Raw genomic sequence first — 6,199 nt, 5'->3', positions numbered from 1 at the left:
GGCCGAGCGGCAGGCCCAGGCACAGAGGCTGATGGACATTACAGAGTTCCTACAAGGGCTTGGGCAACGTGTGGGCTTCTCTCTGCTAGCTGGGCTGTTGGTTCCACCTCCGCCTCCACGTCCTGCAGCTGCAGCTACTCCTGTGAGTATGAAAGTTTTTTACTTTCGCTTGTGCTTTGCTTGTATGGCCTCTACCTTCCTAGATTAGCTATCCAAATAATCTTGTCTTACATTAATCTACCTCAATCTTTTCTCCTTTGTGCAGTCTTTATCTGACGATGGTTCGAATAATCCACCTCATACACCTCCGAATGATGGACCTTCACCACAGTCGCAGTGGCCGAGATGAGTGCACATTGTATTTTTTTCATTTGTTGTTCACTTGGTGATGGACTTGTGATATACTTGTGATGCACTTGTGGACTTTGATGAACTTTGATGGACTTGTGGATTTATTTAGATGGACTTGAGCACTTATTATTATATATGTGATATATATTGTGATGGATGTGATATGTGCAGATGGATGTGTGGATGGATGAGATATATATGTGATGAATGAGATATATATGTGATGGATGAGATATATATGTGATATATGTTTGTATGAATTTATTTGTCATGATGGAATTAAAAAAAAATACTATTTTGGGTCACTTTGCCGAGTGTTGCACTCGGCAAAGGACCCCGTTGCCGAGTGCCATGGTCACAGCACTCAGCAAAGCTAGAAAAATGGGCGCTCGGAAAACCATTTTTCCAGGGCAAAGACTTTTTTTTTAAAAAAAATTAAACTTTGCCGAGTGTCGGCCATAGGGCACTCGGCAAATAATTTTTTTAAAAAAAATTCAAACTTTGCCGAGTGCCGGCCAGAAGGCACTCGGCAAAAATTTTTTTAAAAAAAATCAAACTTTGCCGAGTGCCGGCCAGAGGGCACTCGGCAAAGAAATTTCTTTAAAAAAATTCAAACTTTGCCGAGCGCCGGCCAGGGGGCACTTGGTAAAGATTTTTTAAAAAAAAATAAAAAAAATCACCATGAACGGGGCCGGCGCCGTGACGGTCACTTTTCTTTGCCGAGTGCCAAGCCTTTGACGAGTGCCAAGCCTTTGACGAGTGCCCGATAAAAGACACTCGGCAAAGAGATCTTTGCCGATTAATTTTTTGCCGTGTGTTCTTTACCGAGTGCCGCACTCGGCAAAGGCTTTGCCGAGTACAATTTGGACCTTTGCCGAGTGCCTCAGGCACTCGGCAAAGAACCTGAATCTAGTTGTGATGGCGGTTCATGTTTCAATAAACTGATTTCTACATGTCGAATTTTTTTTGGGAAAAAAAGGAAAGATGTGAAGTGTATGTGGGTTGGCTAGCGGCGATTGGAGTTTTGGCCCATTTCGGCATGGAATTTGGGGGCGGGCCAAATTCGAGTGAAAATTTTGACAGATATATTATTTTATTCGGTACCTAGCTGAAAAATGTGAAATTCCGTGGAATTTCGCCAAAATTTGAGGGACAACATAGGACAACATATCAGCACGCATAAACAAAAAAAACAACACCATTTGTGCACTCCAAATTTGTTTGTTACACCATCACTACACTGGAGGCCAGATTTAGGATATCACATGGCACATTGACACTTCACCCCAGAGAGAAGAGAAGAACAGACAGTCCGAGCAGCTGTCCACGTGTCCCTCCTTTCCCGCCAAAAGACACGGCAACCACCAGAGCGCAACGGGCACCTCCGGGACACGCGCGCCGCCGCTCGCCCGGCCATGTCCTCTCCTCGCCGCAGGCCTATATCTTCCCCCCCATCCATATAGGAAGCCCTGCAAGGGGTGGCTTCCCGCACTGCCCCTTCCCCGCCAACAATGGAGGCCGCCTGCCGCGCCACGGGCGCGGTGGTTCGCCTGCGCCGCTGCCGGAACGACAGCAGCCTCGCTCTCGTCTACCTCGCCGCCATCCTGCTAGCGGCAGCAGCCACGGCGGCCGCGTTCTCAGGACGCCGAGGCGTCCGACATCGCACGGCGGCAGCTGCTGTCCCTGCAGGAGGGCGACGGCGACCTCCCCGACGACTTCGAGTTCGACATCCACGTGGACGTCACCTTCGCCAACGATCGCCTGCGCCGCGCGTACGTTGCGCTCCAGGCATGGCGCCGCGCCATGTACTCCGACCCCAAGAACTTCACGGGCGGCTGGGTCGGAGCCGACGTGTGCTCCTACTTCGGCGTCACGTGCGTCCCAGCCCTCGACGACGCCAAAACCACCGTCGTCGCGGGCGTCGACCTCAACGGCGGCGACATCGCGGGCTACCTACCCGCCGAGCTCGGCATGCTCACCGATATCGCCTTCTTCCACATCAACTCCAACCGCTTCTGCGGCATCATCCCCAAGAGCTTCAGCCGCCTCGCGCTCCTCCACGAGCTCGACGTCAGCAACAACCGCTTCGTCGGCGGGTTCCCGGACGTCGTGCTGCAGATTCCCGTGCTCAAGTACCTCGACCTCCGGTTCAACGACTTTGACGGCACCCTGCCGCCGCACCTCTTCGACAAGGACCTCGACGCCATCTTCATCAACAGCAACCGCTTCGTCGGCTTCATCCCGGAGAACTTCGGCAACTCGACGGCCACGGTTGTGGTGCTCGCGAACAACGCCTTTGTCGGATGCATCCCTCGCAGCGTGGGCCGCATGGCCGACACGCTCGACCAGCTCATGCTTCTCAACAACCGGCTCGACGGCTGCATCCCGCCTGAGCTCGCCGAGCTTGTCAACTCCACGGTGGTGGACATCAGCGGGAACGCGCTCGTTGGCACGCTGCCGGAGGGGCTCGTCAACATGACCAGGTTGGAGCAGCTCGACGTGTCGCGGAACCAGCTCGCCGGCGCCGTGCCAGAGCGCGTCTGCAAGCTACCGGCTCTCGCCAACTTCAGCTTTGCCCACAATTTCTTCAGCGTCGAGGCAGAGGCGTGCGTGCCGTCTGAGGACTCGCCGGTGGCGCTCGACGACAGCGGCAACTGCCTCGATGGCAGACGCCCGGAGCAGAAGCCATCGCCTGAGTGCGCACCTGTGCTCGCGCACCCCGTCGACTGCCGCACGAACGTCTGTTCCAAGGGGCCTACGACACCAGCAAAGAAGGTTGTTCCCAGGCCACCAGACGTTAGTCCACAGCCACTGCCACCAGCGCCATCACCGGAGAAACAACCACCAAAGAAGTCCCCACCACCACACCCAGTGAGCCCACCACCACCGCCAGCACCGATTAGTTTGCCGCATCCACCGGTGAAATCTCCACCGCCACCGGCACCTATTAGCTCGCCTCCCCCTCCTATCAAATCCCCTCCACCACCGGTTCCGGTTAGCTCACCACCACCACCAGTAAAATCACCCGCACCTCCAGCACCGGTGAGTGCACCACCTCCACCAGTGAAATCCCCTCCACCACCACCGATAATTAGATCTCCGCCACCACCGGTGCTGGTGAGATCACCTCCACCGCCAGTGAAATCACCACCTCCTCCAACACCGGTAAGTTCGCCGCCGCCACCTGTAAACTCACCTCCCCCACCGACACCAGTAAGCTCACCACCGCCTCCCGTGAAATCCCCTCCACCATCTGCTACAGTCAGCCCGCCACCACCACCTGTAAAGTCACCTCCTCCACCGGCTCCAGTGAGCTCACCACCGCCTCCGGTGAAATCCCCTCCACCACCTGCTCAAGTCAGCTCACCACCACCACCTGTAAAATCACCGGCTCCAGTGAGCTCACCACCGCCTCCGGTGAAATCCCCTCCACCACCTGCTCCAGTCAACTCACCGCCACCGCCTGTAAAATTACCTCCTCCACCGGCTCCAGTGATTTCACCACCGCCTCCTGTGAAATCCCCTCCACCACCGGCACCTGTTAGCTCACCGCCACCACCTGTAAAATCACCTCCTCCACCGACTCCTGTGATTTCACCACCGCCTCCGGTGAAAATCCCTCCACCAGCGGCACCAGTTAGCTCATCCACCACCACCTGTAAAATCACCTCCCCCGCCAGTTCCAGTGCGCTCACCACCTCCACCGCCAACTCTGGTAAGATCTCCACCTCCGCCGGTGAAGTCCCCACCACCACCAGCTTCAGTGATCTCTCTACCTCCACCAACACCTGTGAGCTCACTACCACCTCCAGTAAAGTCCCCTCCTCCATCTGCACCGGTCAGCTCTCCACTCCCACCAGTCAAATCCCTACCACCACCTGCTCCGGTGAGCTCACCGCCTCCACCGGCTGTCCCATCGCCACCTCCACCAGCACCATCATTAACTCCACCGCTGGCTCCTGAGGAATTCATCTTGCCGCCGATCATGGCGCAGCAGTACGCGTCACCGCCGCCACCTCAGTTCCAAGGATACTAAGCGGTGATCACAGCACGCTCTACTGACAATGAGAGTAATCGTGACGTGGAGGCCAGGAGAAGCAGTGATCAGTTGATCGCACCATGCATGCTCTAGCGACGTGAATTGAAAGCTCAGATGAGCGCAAGGTACGTGCGTGCGTGTGTGTATAAGAGCATAGGTAACGTACGCATGTACTAGCGCGTGCACATGTAACATGATGAGTTGATGACCGAGAAGAGAAATGTGCAAATGGAGAAGGAATGGTTTTTGCCTTTCTGGGATTCTTCTTAGCACAACGTGCAAAACTTTTTTTAGATAATGGAAAAGAGTTCCAGCTTCATACTTCATTCGATGAAGAAGAATCAGTCCACTATTATTACAAACACAACAAAAAAATAAATTCAAAATTATTGACTAATCTGAAAAACATAAGGCCATCCATTTGATGCGAAGAACATTATGCATCTTGTTTCTTGTCTCTAGAAGCCAACATGCTTGTATGATATAATGCTCCTTGCACTTGTCCAAAAGCTGCAACAGGATCCAAAATCGTAGCCAATATGTTCCCTGAAAAGAAGCTGCAAAACAGTTTTCAAATGATAATTATTAAAAAATGAATCATTCCTTGAGAGCCAAATTGCCCAGCAAAATGTTGTTGCACCTGTCAATAACTTTAGGTTATGCTTGTGACCCCCTAATTTCGCCAAATCATTGAATAAGTGGTTTATATTTGTAAGAGGACTTATACCAAACCAATGTGTTTCTAGTTGCAGTTGCATTGCCACAACCATCATTGAAAAACAAGTGTCAAGGGCGGGTTCATTGTGGAAGCCGCATCTAGAAACTTGCTTTAGAGACGGTTGTTATACAACAACCGCCACTGAAAATCATTTTACAGGTTCCTTGTAGTTTGAAATTATTCCACTACAAGGAACCTGTTAATCCATGATAAAAAATTTCTCACGGATCACCAAAAACCGTCACTATGCAGCATCTGTGATGGTTTCAGAGATCATCATGAATTGAGCGTCATGGATTAACCCCGTGACGGTTTACCGAAAACCATCACAGAATGGACTAGTTGTGTAGACTCAAGTTGTCTTGATGCAATCAATTTGCGTATGTGCCGACAAGAAGATGTCAAAGATTATCAACATAGGGCAGGCTGTAGATAGACAAATGGGCCTGTATATATATTGTGTAATGCATTGTTCTATTGAGTTGTAATGGCTTCTGAAATGAACCTGCTGATTGACAATCACTACGGAAACCTCAAATTTGCCGAGTGTTTTTATGTTTGCCGAGTGCATTCTCTCGGGCACTCAGCAAACAAATTCTTTGCCGAGTGCTATCCTAAAAACACTCGGCAAATAGGGGAGTTTGCCGAGTGTCAAACAAAAAACACTCGGCAAATAGAGGGTTTACCGAGTGTCACGAAAAAACACTCGGCAAAGGGAGGTTCGCTGAGTGTCTTAAAATCAACACTCGGCAAAGTAAAAAAATATAGAAAAAAATCCCACCTGCAATAAAATCCTGCCCCTCCCCTCCCAGCCCCCCTCGTCCCGTCCGCCCCTCCCATCCCCAGCCCCCCGCACCCGCCCCGTCCTCCCGCACCCGCCCCAGCCCCGGCAAGATCCCCTCTGCCGCCGCCGCCCCCTCCCTCCCTCTCCTCCTCCCGCCGCGCCGGATCCGGCCCCTCCCCTCCCTCCCCTTCTTCTTCCCCGCCGGCGGCCGGCCCCTCCCTCCCTCCCCTCCTCCTGCCGCGCCGGATCCGGCCCCTACCCTCCCTCCCCTTCTTCTTCCTGGCGATGGCGTAGGGTGGCTCGGCCC

At 52.9% G+C, this 6,199-nt stretch overlaps 1 pseudogene; it reads left to right on the top strand.

The window, feature by feature from the left end:
• The first annotated feature begins 1,833 nt into the window (after positions 1-1,833).
• On the top strand, positions 1,834-4,641 carry LOC136506532 (pollen-specific leucine-rich repeat extensin-like protein 3; annotated as a pseudogene).
• The last annotated feature ends 1,558 nt before the right edge of the window (positions 4,642-6,199 follow it).

This window comes from Miscanthus floridulus, chromosome 15 (genome assembly GCF_019320115.1).
Source record: "Miscanthus floridulus cultivar M001 chromosome 15, ASM1932011v1, whole genome shotgun sequence".
NCBI classification, from domain to species: Eukaryota; Viridiplantae; Streptophyta; class Magnoliopsida; order Poales; family Poaceae; genus Miscanthus; species Miscanthus floridulus.
This window is presented reverse-complemented; position numbering and strand designations above follow the sequence as displayed.